Source organism: Myotis daubentonii, chromosome 11 (assembly GCF_963259705.1).
Source record: "Myotis daubentonii chromosome 11, mMyoDau2.1, whole genome shotgun sequence".
Classification (NCBI taxonomy): domain Eukaryota; kingdom Metazoa; phylum Chordata; class Mammalia; order Chiroptera; family Vespertilionidae; genus Myotis; species Myotis daubentonii.
In genome coordinates, this window is record NC_081850.1 from 5,467,715 (window position 1) to 5,482,698 (window position 14,984).

At 43.3% G+C, this 14,984-nt stretch overlaps 1 protein-coding gene across 1 annotated transcript in view; it reads left to right on the plus strand.

Moving 5' to 3' along the window:
• The window catches only part of SHC3 (SHC adaptor protein 3), a 149,594-nt gene that overhangs the window by 28,044 nt on the left and 106,566 nt on the right, over positions 1-14,984 (plus strand). The gene's annotated exons all lie outside the window — the stretch shown is intronic.

A 14,984-nucleotide genomic window follows, 5' to 3' on the forward strand; every position in this document is an offset into this window, starting at 1 on the left:
TTCAGGAACCATGATGAAGCCAAAACAAGGCATCCTCTTGGCAATATCCTCTTGGAGCTTGGTGCTTCCCAGGGCTCCATGTCCTCCCTCCACTGTGCTCATTGCGCATGGTGTGTGGGACTTCCTTATTCTGTCCTATTTCGATCAGCATTCCTCTTTCAGGGATCCTTAACGTGGCTGGTCCACTGACATGCCTCTTCTCCTGTTTCCCACTGCAATTAGGGATTTATTCTTCTACCACCCCTAGGGAGTTGAGTGGAAGGGGAGGGTGCTCTGTGCATGTAGACCGAATCTTTATTAGTTTTTAAGCAAAAAATTTTTTTTTCCTCAATCATAATAGAAATGTATTTCTTTCTTACTTTCCTTGGCTTAGTTAACCCTACTTGCATTTTGGGTGGATGCCCACTGTTAGGGAAAGGATATGTCCTCACCAGCCTTTGTGCCCAATAAATGGAGTGAGAGCTCTCCCAACCTAGGGAGTTGAGTGATATTCAGAGCTCAGCTCAGGTTCACACCAGGAAGTCCCTGACTCACACAGACACTTCATTGAGACAGAGGGAGTTTGTTATATAATCCTAAAAACATTTCCAAAGCAGGGAGTTCTCATAAACTTTGGTAAATACACAAAGTATAGTTTCAGGCTTCACAGGATGAATTTATGTTATATTTAAAAATCAATAAGGATATATGTAAAAAATGGCAACAAACAAACCCACCTTAATTCTACCACACAAAGATAGCTCTGGAAGCAGTTGATCAAAGTTAAGAGTTAGGGTCTTATCTGTCATGGTCTGGATTAAAATCCTGGCTCCTCCCATGACACTGTAAGCTTAGCATTCTACCTCTCCAAGGCACTGGTTCTCCAAGTGTGGCCTCTGACCAGACCACAGCATCAGTCATCCCCCCACCTCCACCTACCGAATCAGAAACTCTGGGGCAGGAGTCAGGGCGTGGGGTTTAACAAGCTCTCCAGGTGCTTCTAGTTTGAGAACCACTGCTTTAAGCAAGGATTGTTTTGTTTGCCCTTTAGCTATTTAATTATTTGTAATTGCATAAGTAATACATGGATACATTCCTACTGTAAAAAATTGACAACTGAAGACATACATATATAGAGTATCAGATTCCCTCCCAGTGTCTCATGCAGTTACCAAGTGGTGCCTGTACTTACAGACCTTTTTTCTGTGCATATACATGGACATATGTGCCACGAGAAAGATGTCGGTTTGTGCGTTTCTCTTTCTTGGTTTTGACATAAATGGTATCATAGTATGCATATTTCTTTAAGTTAGCTTTATTATTATTACTAGGGGCCCGGTGCACGAAATTCGTGCACTGGGTGTGTGTGTGGGGGGGAGTGTCCCTCAGCCCAGCCTGCCCCCTCTCACATACTGGGAGCCCTCAGGCGTTGACCCCCATCACCCTCCAATCACAGGATCGGCCCCTTGCCCAGGCCTGATGCCTCTGGCCTAGGCGTCCGGCCCGGGCAGCGGGGACCCGCAGCTGCAGCGGCCCCACGATCGTGGGCTTCGCTTTAGGCCCAGGCAAGGGACCCCTAGCTCCTGGGACTGCCAGCTTCGACCGTGCCCAGCTCCCATTGCTGGCTCCACCCCTGCTTCCTGCTATCACTGGCCAGGGCGGCAAAGGCACCTGATTCTCCGATCATGGCTGCCCCCCAGCTCTTAGCTCCCCCCTGGGTTTCTGATCACTGTCAGTGGCAGGGTGCTTCTTCCTGCTTTCCCTTTCACCTCCCTGCATTGTGCCTACATATGCAAATTAACCGCCATCTTGTTGGCAGTTAACTGCCAATCTTAGTTGGCAGTTAATTTGCATATAGCCCTGATTAGCCAATGAAAAGGGTAGCTCGTATGCCAATTACCATTTTTCTCTTTTATTAGTGTTGATTATTTTTCTTGCTTTGGAGGGTTTTAAAAAAAAGAGATCTATCTTTTTCTTTTTAATTGTTGCTTGGATCAACCACAATTTATTTAACTTCTATTTCATACAAACAACCACAGTGAAAATCTTTACACGTGTCCTTTCATAAGATGTGTGAGAATCTCCCTGGAGTAATTTCCCAGAGAGAAATGTTTGGTCGGAAGAGAAGAGTGCACATTGAAATTTGGAGCCATTCTCTGAGACGGTTGTGTCAACTATGGTTCCACCAATAGTAAATAAGAAAGTACTGTTTCATCTCACTTCCACCAACACTGATGCCATTAAACTTTTTCAATTTCTGCCAATTCTGTTTCTTATGGTGGCTTTTAATTGTGTAGCTTTGATTGCTAATGAAGTTGAGCACATCTTCATATGTTTGGTGGCACCTGAGTATCTTCAGGGAAGTTCCTCCTCATACTCAGCCTCAGTTTCCACATGCAGAATGGAGCTGGTCACAGAACTGCTACAGGGGGCCAGGGTAAGGACTCCCACCCAATATGGTCATCCCAGTCCAGCACAGTGAGTGCTGAACAAGTGTTCGCTTTTACTACCATTTGAAATACTTGGTTATCATGGATGATCTTACATCCTTTCCTCCAATAGTTATATAGTCTTCACAAATAAGTAATGATGACATAGTCTGCCGGGGCTGACCAGCAGACCCTGAGTGACGGATGAACAGATTATTCTGACACACGTTTCTGTGAAAGAGAAAGCTAAGGGGCTGTTTCACTTTAGGAACAAAGCAGCCTTGATTGCCCACCTCCTTAGGCTTTTATTGTCCTAACAGCTTGAACTAAAATGAATCTCTAGATACAATCAGCAGGGCAAGTATCCTTGAGAAAGCACATGCTTCTACAAGGTCAGGTCTTTAAAGACTAAACATAGAGATTCTAGCAAAACACCCGGGGGATCGGACTTGTTTGGAAAAGTCAAGGTAGGGGCTGCTGCCTTCGGCAAGGTCCCCCCCAGAAGCCTCCGACCTTTCAGAGAATCCTCCTCACAGACATTCCAACCCAGTCCCATGCTTCCCCACAATAGTCCATTTGGTGGCTTGACCACACTGAGCACTGTCCCCTGAGGGGTGTATGGTTTGTTTTTATGTGGTTATAAATAGCAGCTGATGAGCATCTTTGTTCATGAAACTGTTTATTAGCGGTAATTGGGGTCCATGCCTATGTTATCATTTCAGAAGTGAAGTTTCTGGAGTAAAGGAACTGTTTTGAGACTTACTATGTATAGCTAAGCTATTTTCTGTGTAGTCATACACATTTTTACAATAATACTTTTATTATAAGAGTAATGCATTTACCCTTATTGCACTTTTCCTTTATCACACACACACAAGCACAAATGCGTATTGAATCAGGCAGAGGAAACATAAAGAAAAAGTAGGAATATTTAGGTGATTATTATTTTAAATGAAAGTTAATATTGCCCTGCCTTTTTTCCCCCCAATGAACCTTACTATTTCTCAGGTTCATGGAATTCCAAGCTATATCCTGTCTTTCTTTAAATAAGACCCTTTGGGATGGATTCCCATTGTCGTGAAGAGCAAATGCTAGGGTTCAAAACACCTCCAGCATCCGCAAGGCCCCAGCAAGGGCCTGGCGCTGCTCAGACAGTCCCCGGGTTGTCAGTGGACCGAGGGCTCAGGGCTGCCTCTCTTTCCCTGAAGAGCGAGGATGGGTCTGAGGACTGTTTTGCAGTCCACGAAGCACACGGGCACACTGTCCTCCGTCCCAGAGGTCCGAGCAGAGCGGGTTCATTTTGACACCTGGCGCCAGCTCAGGTCTAGTGAGTGCGCCAGCCTCTCAGGCTTCCTCGCTCTCCTGCCTTTGAGTCCTAAATACCAGACAATTTTCTGTGGTTCTTGGACCCGGGCCTCTCTGTCCCTAACCTGCTGGACCCCATGTGGATCTTCTGCAGTTCTGGCCCCAACAGTATGTCTCCCTCTCCAACCTCCTTCTCCATGGAGACCCCTGGTAGAAGGACAGGAACGCTGCCAGGACAGTTCTGGTGTCACCTGCAGGCCACTCTCGGTCATGCTCCCAGTGGCTCCTGGTCTTCCGACCTCTGAGATGGCAGCTTGAGGTGGAGGGTGCCCACCTGTGACTAATCTTCCCCCGCGTGTGTTTGGGCTTCTTGCCCTGTCCTTTCATTTGCAGCTGCTCAGGCCCACAGTTGCAGAGAAAGTCTTTCTCAAGACTCCCTTTCAGAATAACGGCTCTTGTCTTCGCTCTGTGGGAGTTATCACTCTTTTCTTATGCATCGGAGGAGCAACATTTCTTCTTTATTTTCCTCAAGCTCTGGATAAACAGAGCTTTTTTTCAGGCTTTTTGTAAGTTGCAGCTCTTTTTGTGATGGCCCTGACTTCTTGCCTACGCACCCCACAGTTTCTTTGAATCCCAGAACAAGCCAGCTCAGTGTGTGCTCTCGGTGCATGCTCACTGCTGTCACAGGAACTCTGCCTCCACCCCTCGGGGTTTTGCATTTAACATTTGTCATTCAGAAAGCTAATTTTATTCTGCGTTCTTGAGTTTTCATTTGTATGAAAAGTGCTGTTTCCCTACGTTCCTGTGCTTCCCAAAGAAAACCTTCAGAAACTTGGTTGGAATGGTTTTAATTTAATATCACGAACTTGGGTTTCACAAAGTCCGCTTACCAATGGTATGCCATAATTTTCCTAAGATTTGGGATGTGTTGTTTTTTTTTTAAAAAATATATTTTTTTAATTGACTTTAGAGAAGAAGGGAGAGTGAGAGATAGACACATCTATGATGAGAGAGAATCATTGATTGGCTGCCTCCTGCACACCCCCCCACTGGGGATCGAGCCCGCAACCCGGGTGTGTGCCCTGACCTCCTGGTTCATAGGTCAACGCTCAACCACTGAGCCATGCCAGCCAGACAGATTTGGGAGCTGTGTGTCCAGGGATTATCACGGGAAACAGGAGGAGCCAAAAGCCATAAAGTTCTGGGACTCTCAAGGCCACCTAGAGTTTGAAGAAATAAAACCTGGTGAAATGTGTGTCCTTTTTAGCTAAGTGTGAACTGTAGCTGAGCCCTTAGCCATGTGTGTGGAGTTGCCCCTAGGAGCCTGGACTGGAGTGTTCAAATAAGCATGTTACTAGTATCTCAAGCCACGTGGAGGCCAGGAGCTGTGCGAGGTACTTCACAGGTGGGTTTTATTATCACAGCAAATCCAGGAAGTATATGTGGTCATCCCATTCAAGGAAAGCTAGGCTCTGGGAGATTTGAGTTAAAAATTATTGAAAATCAAGGTTACTACTATTAGATGGGATAACTGTTATTGAACTAAAGAGGTCTGTTGGGCTGCCGACATCAAAGCCCAATCAGACACAACAGGAGTTTGAGGCAAGGAAAGTGAAGGTTTATTTAAGGAAATGGTGCCAAACCTGGAGGCACAGGTGAGCTGTTGCTCTAATACCTGGCTCCCCTGTGACTTTTGGGGGCAGGGAAATCATCAATCACCCCATTTATGGACCATGCTCGAAAATCAGAGGCCTGACACACCGTAATTCCAAGTGAACGTTAGAAGGTGCCTGTGATAGTCACTGAGGGCAGAAATCACTAGGGTCAACTGTCAAAAAATTGTCTTAACTCCCTCTGGCTGGGAAGGAGAGGGACGGAGGGCCAGGGAACCATTACTGTGCCACTCTCAGGAGCTGCACTGCTTGTCACTCCTGAATAGCAGTTCCAGCAAAGTCCCAGGACTGCGACTCGCGGGCCGGGCTGGGTCACACACCATCCTTGACCCATAGCTGAGGCGGGGATGGAATTCAAAGAAGCTCAATGAGGAGCAGCCCGCTTGGGAGGCGTGCTTGGTCTCCGTGACCACCTCGCTCTCCACTGTGTCCTCAGAACACGGTCCTCCCAGAGGATCGAGGATGGCGGTGCCAGGGGCCTGGGAATTAGAGCCACCAGATATTGACCCGCTTTGTGATCAATTCTGCATCAGTGTGGACGTCGATGTTATTAAGTATGGTCTTCTGTGTAGGAAATACTTTATTTTAAAATTATTTTGTAGTTGTATAAGTGAAAATGAACACGTTCTTGTTATAACTGTTTAGAAATATGGGGGCATTCAGAGATAACACTCCTTTCTCACCACCCCTCCTTCCACTGCTCCTCCCAACAACACCTGCACTGTTGTTCTTCTCTGTGTTTCCAGTGGTGGACCCAGTGGCCTGGGCTTTCTCACACTCACACCCTTGGGGGCCCCTTCCTTTGAGTTTGGACTGACACTGTGACTTGCTTGAACAATAAAGTGTGGAGGAAGTAGTAGTATTTTTGGAGACTCTAAACTTAAATTACTTAAAAAGTGGCTGCAGCCCTAGCTGATTTGGCTCAGTGGATAGAGCGTTGAACTGTGGACCAAAGGGTCCCGGGTTCAATTCTGGTCAAGGGAATGTTCCTTGGTTGCATGCTCCTCTCTGGCCGGGCCCTGGTCGGGGCACGTGCAGGAGGCAACCAATCGATGTGTCTCTCTCCCATTGATGTTTCTCTTTGTCTTTCCTTCTCTCTCCCACTCTCCCTAAAAATCAATGGAAAAATATCCTCGGGTGAGGATTAACAGAAAAAAAAGTGGCTATGGATGTGCCCAAGTATGTAACCATGCATTTACTGCTAAACGTCTGAGGAGGGGGTTCAAGTTTCCCCTCTATAAAGGCAACTAAGTAGTGAATATTTTACACGTACAGTTTCATGCACTTATGTAGGATAAAGTCCTACAAACACCATCCCTGAGTCAAAGGGCAAGCAGGTTTTCCATACCCACAGATAATTCCAAGTAACCTTACTGGAGGTTTCACCAAATTACACTCTCTATGAGATGAAACAGAGTCCAATTTTCCTGCTTCCTCACCCAAGATGACCATTCTGCTGGGTGAAAAGCTGCATCTCTTCCTGGCATTTGTTTTAATTTCCCTGATTACTGCTCTTCCTACCTTTCTTCCACTGTGAATCCCCTGCTTGTATTCTTTGCCCTTTTTTCCCTATTGAGCTGATGACTTGCTTACTTGATTGCATTTTCCCAGTCTTTCCCTTGCCTTTCCATGTTATGTATGGCATGTTATTTACACACATGTTTTAACCAGTATGGAAGCTCTATGTGGAAGTTTCCTACACATGTTCATTTTCATGAGCTCATTATGGCCTTTGAGTTTTAGGTCTTGTCACAGAATGTTATTCTCTATTTTCTTGTAATGCTTCTAATTTTGTTCTTAGCTCTAGCTCTTGAATCATTTTGGGATTTATTTTTGTGCACAGTACACGGTGCACATGTTGGTGAGGACATGGCACTTATACAGCACACTGTGCCACACACACGCAGCCACGTACAGCGGGCTGGCAGGGCTGCAGCGAGGCGTTCTTTTCCTAAGGGACAGCCACTCCTTCCCTTACATGTACCGACTGGCTTGTCTTTCCTTCAGTGATTCCCACAGATTGTTCGCCCTTTTCTTCTGGGTCCATTGCAGTCCCTCTATCCCCATGTGAATATCACATCACTTTCACCAGTTCCTTTTCATTTTTATCTTCTTCGCGAATTTATTCGTGTTCTCAAGGATCTTCTTTCATGACATAAACTTTGGAGTTAAATGAATAAGGTCTGAGGTGAAAAATCCCATTGGTACTTTCATTGGCATCATAATAAAATTATAGATTAAGCCCTCGCCCGTTTGCCTCAGTGGATAGAGCGTTGGCCTGTGGACCAAAGGGTCCCGGGTTCGATTCCAATCAAAGGCACGTACCTGGGTTGCAGGCTCCTCTCCAGCCTGGTCCCTGGTCAGGGCTCCTGCAGGAGGCAACCAAATGCTGTGTTTCTCTCACATCGATGTTTCTCTCTGTCTTTCCCTCTCTCTTCCTCTCTCTCTAAAAGTCAATGGGAAAATATCCTCGGGTGAGGATTAACAAAAAAACAAAAACAAAAATTGTAGATTAATTTGGGGAGAATTGGTATGTTTTTAATATCAAATCATTCAACACAGTAACTACAGTATGTCTTGCCATATATGCAGGTTTTCTCTTATTATTTCACCCTTCATTAAGGTTTTTCTTCAGCTTGGTCGTGCACATTTCTTACATTTATTTAGTATTTTTTCTTTCTTGTGATTTTACCTGAGATTCCCGCCCACCCCCATTGTCCCCTGTTTCCTCGGCCAGCACGCGAGCACGCGATGAGCATGTGCTGTTTTGTTTTCCTGGTTTTATCCTGCCGTGTCGTTTAGCACCTGTTCTAACCGTGAGGGAGCAGAGACCTTCACTGGCAGCCGGACTCACTCATGTGATGACTGAGGTGTTCGCACCTATTACTGATGTTTCACTTTATATTCTCCCTTTGTCTCTCCCTTGTGCATTTCCTGTTTTCCCCTTCTTGCTGCCTGGACTGCTTAGTTTGGAAGTCAGTCATTCTATTCTTATTGTTACAGTGGTTTATAATTTTTACACACATATGTAAACTTACACTGTTTTACTACCAGTTCTGGACCTACCTCCACAAAACACAATAGCTTTGTCCGAGTCGGTTTAGCTCCGTGGATAGAGCGTTGGCCTGTAGTCTGAAGGGCCCAGGGTTCGATTCTGGTCAAGGGCATGTGCCTGGGTTTTGGGCTTGATCCTCAGCGTGGGGCATGCAGGAGGCAGCCAATTAATGATTCTCTCTCATCATTGATGTTTCTATCTCTCTCCCTCTCCCTTCCTCTCTGAAGTCAATAAAAATACATTAAAAAAACAACAATAAACACCCCCCCCCCACAATAGCCTCTAATATGCTCCCCTCTCCTCTCCGGTCTGTCGTTCATATCTGTCCCCTGCTAGCCACGCTGGGGTCTTCTGAGGTTGAATCCCCATCATTGTAAAAAAACATACTTAGAGTTCTGCATCAATAATTCTCAAGGCATAAGGCGCACCTGTAACGTTTGTTGGTTCTTTCCTTATCACTGTTTCTCTGAGCCCACACTCTCCTTTCTTTCTGTATTCATTCCCCCCTCCCCCCTCCCCCGCAATGATTCTTTCAGAGGGTGTCTGTGGGTGGTTAACTTTCCGAGGCCTCCCTTCTCCCTCCCACTGGAATGCTAGTACAGGTGGAACTAAGCTTTTTGGCTCCACACTTGTCTTCTTGAGACTTTCAATAACGTTGTCTTCGTGTGCTTGGAGCTGAAGGGAACTTCCTGTGTAGGCAGCCCTTTCCCCTGCTCTTCCTGGAATACCTTCAGGATGTTTCTCTCTTGATCCTTTTGTGCTGTTTCCATCATGTCCAAAAGTACACCGTTTTTCTTATTCCTTCTGGTCGCCTTAAAAATATAAACACTAAACATTTTATTGTTTTCATTCTTGAATATTTCTTTCCCCTGTATTTCCCCCCTCCCCTGCCCCCCTGGAATTCCCTTGAGGCAGATGCAGGAATTTTCTTTTTCTTTTTTTAAAATATATTTTTATTGATTTCAGAGAAGAAGGGAGAGGGAGAGAAAGAGAGAGAGAGAGAAACATCAATGATGAGAGACAATCATTGATCAGCTGCCTCCTGCACGCCCCCTACTGGGGATCGAGGCAGCAACCCGGGCATGTGCCCTTGACCAGAATCAAACCCAAGACCCTTCAGTCTGCAGGTCAGTGCTCTAGCCACTGAGCCAAAACGGCTAGGGCTGCATTTTCTTTTATATTTCAGTCCCATTGGTGCTGGAGCTCCATTGTCCAAGCTTATATAATTCTTCGTTTTGTAAATGTCTGGAGCCCATTGATTGAGTTTTCTATTTATATCTTAAGTCAATTCCTTCTCTCTCTGCTAGGAAAAACCAGGTAAACACAGGGCAGAAAAATCAAACTGTCATTTCTAGTGGCAACCGAAACTTTAAAAAAATTCCTTGGAATGTATGGAAGAAGAAAAATATATGCTATTTATATTACTAAAGACCACAAGTCTTGTTAAAGGCAACGGGTAATGTTTGAAATGGAAACAACGCTTCTGTTCATGGGTAAAAAATAAACAGCAAACCTGAGTTCTTTGCAAGGTAGCATGGGGTTTTATTGGGAATCCAGTGTTTGAGGGGTGGAGACTTCACAAAGTGATTTTAAAGTTCTTAAGTCAAAACACATACAGAAGACACAGGAGTTGACGAATGAAGTTGACAGAACAGAGTTCAGGTGCAGAAGCGGGAATGCGTCAGTCCAGGAGGACATGGACGGGTTATGAAACCAGTGGTGTGGCAGTAGTCATACCCATTTGGACACTGACAAGCTAACTTATGCCATATTCTATAGACAAACTCCAAACAGATTAAAAAGCAAAATGCAAAATATTAAATTCTTAAATAAGGGAATACATAAATGAATAATTAATAAATATTGTTAAAATAAAAGATATTGTAAGAATCTGGGGATAGGAAGACCTTCTTAAGCAAGACAGGGCATGCCAAAGCCATACAGAAAGTGGGAGACATGTGGTTGCAGTAATTACTACAATATTACTGTGGAACAATCTGTGTTAGGGGAAATGTAGAAGCCATAAAAGAAAACTAATTCAATGGAAGATTAACATGCCTTTAATCTATAAGAAAGAGATGAATAATCTAATAGAAAGCTAGGCCAAAAATATGAGCAGTCACTTAACAGAAAAGGAAGTGCAAATGGCAATACACAAGTGAGAAAATTTACATAACTTTATTAGATATCAGGAAAGTGCCAAAACAAAAAGAGAAATACTTTTGCCTCTGACAGCCAAAGATTCAAAATATTGATGCTGTACAGTGTTATGAAGGATCGAGAAATAAACATGCTTAGATATTGGTGGCGAGAGTACAAGTTGCTGCAGACCCTTGGGAGGGTAATTTAACTACACCCTCGGTGGTGGTGATCATGTACCTCCTTGAAGTTGGTCATGGTCTTCATATACCTCTGTGACGGCCATGGCGGTTGTATTCCCACAACTCAGCGACAGTAGTGGAGGTATTGGCTTGGCTGTGACAGTAGTGGTGGTGGTAATTAAATAACTCGGAGAAGTGAGTCTACACAGAGCTCTGCTACATTAGTCATGGGATTCAGCCAATGTTGTGTTGGTGGTGGTGGAGGTGGTCACATATCACAAAATTCTGTAATGTTGTCTGTGGTGGGACTCACAATTTTCTGTGACTGGTATGGTCATAACCAGATAACTCCACAAAGTCGGCCGTGCTAGTCAAATAATTCTGCAAAGTTGGTGATGATGGCATTCACATGACTGCAATGATTGAGATGGTAAGGTTCATCCAATTCTGCAGTGTTGGGATGGCATTTGTTGTTCTGTGAAGTGGGTGCCGGTGGTCTTCACATCACTGTGGTGATGGCCTTCACGTCACTGTGGTGATGGTCTGCACATCACTACGGTGGTGTGGTGGTGAGGTTTTTCACATAATGAGATAGTGTGGTGGTGATGGCATTGAAATGGTGCTATGATATTGGTTGTGGTATTTGCATAACCACGTGGTGTTCATTGTAGTAGTTATATAACTCAGTGGTCATTCTGGTGAGAGTGTTTTTATAACCAGGTCTTTGGCTATCTATCCACTTATAGCTAGTGATGTAGCTATGACACAACTATACTTCTTTGGTCATTAATTCACTCTGTAATATTGCTGGTGGTGGTATTCACATAACTCTGAGTGTTGTGACAGTGTTGGATGTGGCAATCTCATAACTGCAAAGTGGTCATGGTGTCTCATAGCCCTGTCACATAGGTAGTGTAAGCATATAAGCATACAAATAATCTGCAGCTGAGGTACTGCATTCACTTACCTTCATGACATTGTTTTTGGTGTTATTCCCATCATTCTGTGAGGCTGGTCATGACATTCACATACCACCATGATGGTGGTAGAGTTGGTATTCAAATAACTGTGTGATGGATGTTGTGTATTCACATGACATTGTAATATTGGAGGTTGTGTTCACAGATGCAATGAAATTTATCATGGTATTCCTATAACCCTGCGACATTAGTTTGTCATGGTGCTGCCATAATTGTATAACATTGGTGGTGCTATTCACATATCTTTTGACAGTGGTGAAGGTCAACTCAGATAATGCTGTGGCTTGGTCATGGTACCAGCAGTCTTCAGAGATACGACAAGTTCGGTTCCAGACCACCACAATCAAGCAAATACTGCAGTAAAGTGACTCACATGAATCTTTTGGTTTCCCAGTGTGTATAAAAGTTATGTTTACACTATACTGTAGTCTATTAAGTGTGCAATAGCATTATGTCTAAAAGAACAAGGTATATACCTTAACCAAAAAAAACTTTATTGCTAAAAATGCTAGCCATCATCCATGCCTTTAGTGAATCTTATTCTTTTTGCTGATGGAGGGTCTTGACTCAGTGTTGATGAAAACACAATTAAAACATAGCACAATAAAATGAGGTATGCTTGCATTTACACAGTTCTATAATGGTGGTGGCATTGGTGTTAACACGTCACTGCAAGGTGGTGGTATTCACCTAAATCTGTAACTTTGGTTAGGATAGTCACATAAGTCTGGCTTGTTAGGGTTATGGTATTCACAAAACTCTGCAATGGAGGTGGAAGCATTTGCATGACTATGATGGCAACCATAGTGCTAAACATACCTTTGTGACATTGGGGGTAGTATTCTCCTAGACCTGCCAGGACACTGGTGATATTCAACTAGCTCCACTTGGCTGTTGTGCTGGTCTTCACATAATTGATGGTGTTGGGTATACTAATCCTGTAACTCTGCAGTTTGTCACGATCTTCACATAACTCAGCGATGGTGGTAGCGGTATTCATATAACTCAGCAGTACTGGTGTGGTCTCCACACAGCTGTGCAAGGGTGAGCGTGGTGTTCACAACTATGAGGTTATTGGTTTTGGTCACATAACTCTGTAATGTTGTTGGTGGTATTCATATGCCTCTTCAATATGCACTGATCATACTCTCATACATGTGATATGGTATAGGTGGTGTATTCAAATGACTCTGAGATGGTGGGTGTGGTGGCACTCACATAATTCTATGATGGTCGTGGTATTTATATTTACATAATTCTGCAGTGGTGGTGTTGGGACACATAAAACAAGGCAATGCTATTCGTGTTATTCACGTAACTGTTATGATCATCGTGGTTTTCCCAGAACTGTGTGATATTGGTAGATTTGATGTTACATAGCTCTGCAATTTTGGTCATGGTAGTCACAAAACTATGAAGCTATAGGTGGCATTCAGATAATTTTGTGACAAACATGGTGGTATTAATATAACCCTGTGGTGTTGGTGACCATGGTACTCAAATATCACTGTTGCTAGTAGTAATTGCATAACTGTGACATTGTTCACGGCATTCACATTACTCTGTGGTGGTGGTATTCAATAATTCTGCAACCTGGGTCATAGTTTTCAATAGCTCTGTGATGGTGGTCGCAGTAGTCTGATAATCTGAAGTGATTGTTGTCACATTCAAACACTTGTGATGGTGGTCATGGAGCATTCCCCTGGGTTTGCAACTGTGGGTGTAAAATTTGCATAACTCTCCAAGGTGACGATGATAGTATTCGCATATCGTTGAGAGGCGGTGATGTAGCTATGACACAACTATGCTCCTCTGGTCACTAATTGCCTCACTTTGTAATATTGCTGGTGGTGGTATTCACATAACTCTGGGTGTTGTCACAGTGTTGGGTATGGCAATCTCATAACTGCAAAGTGGGTCATGGCCTTCATATATCTTAGTGATAGTGGTATCCACATAACTGTAACAGCACCTGTGGCATTCACATAACCTACACGATTGCTCATAGTTTTCATATGGCTTGTGATAGCATCACGCTACTTATATAACTCTGCCATGTTGTTCATGGTAGCCATGTAATTCTGCATGTGGAAGTGGTATTTACATGTCTGTGACTTTGGTGGTAGTGGTAATCATAGCCCTGTGACAATGGTCCTGGTGTTCAGGAGTCTGTGATGTTGGCCACTGTTGGCGGTCATCTAATTCAGTTATCTCTGCGACATTGGCCATGGTATCCTCATACTGTGATGGTGGTTATGGTATGTGAATAACTCTGTGATGTGATGGTGGAAGTTTCACGTGCCTATGCAATGGTTGGAGTAAAAACCGCATTTTATGGGCAGAGAGACTTAGGTTTAGAGAATTTTTGCTTAAAGTTACATAATAAGATATTATGGACCCAAGCTCAAATTCAGGTTTTCTGAATAGTTCAAATGCAGCCTTTTCTGTATTCCACCATGAATTCTCTTCCTGCTGAGTCTAAATTTAAAAGCATTGATATAAAACATCTGTATCTTCAAACTCTCCATGGACTTTGGAAGCTAAATATTATATCTCTACCATTCTAGTTGTTTATCTTTAGCCTTAGTTGTGTCCATATATTCATACACACACGCACGTGCTCACGCACATCCTCACCCCCCCCCACATTTTCATGTGTGAAACATAAAATAATTAACTAGAAATGTAGATGTGAAAATTAACCTTCTAAAAATTTATGTCAAATAATGCAGAAAAGAGCTTTCTGGTAAACCAAAGTAAAGCATCTTTGAAGATAATATAGTTTATTCATAGAATCCAAAATATATTTTTTTAAATAAAGAAATTTAATATTGGCAAAAAATGTCAGTATTTTAGTTTTTTTTTTGTTCTTTCTTTAGAAATTATAAACTTCTACAAGCCTTGTAAAGGACTAGAAATATGATATTGAGATGTTGGCGTCTGGGTGGTTACAGGACAGATATATGTTTAAACAATCAGTGAATTATCTGTTTAAGATTTCTGTATTTTATGGCATATAAGTTGCACCTGAACAAGAGTTTAAAAATGTATTTCCAAATTCTAGTAAAGTGACAATATTACAGATTTCAGAAAAGTTGAGTGTAGTGCCAATCTAAGCATTCAGCATAGTTTCTTAAGAGTTGTTACAATTATAGAAACAGGATAAAGTATCACCACGAATATAAAGTTAAATGTGATTAGGAAATGTGTATGGCTTCCAGAAATGCCCTTGATGTTATTTG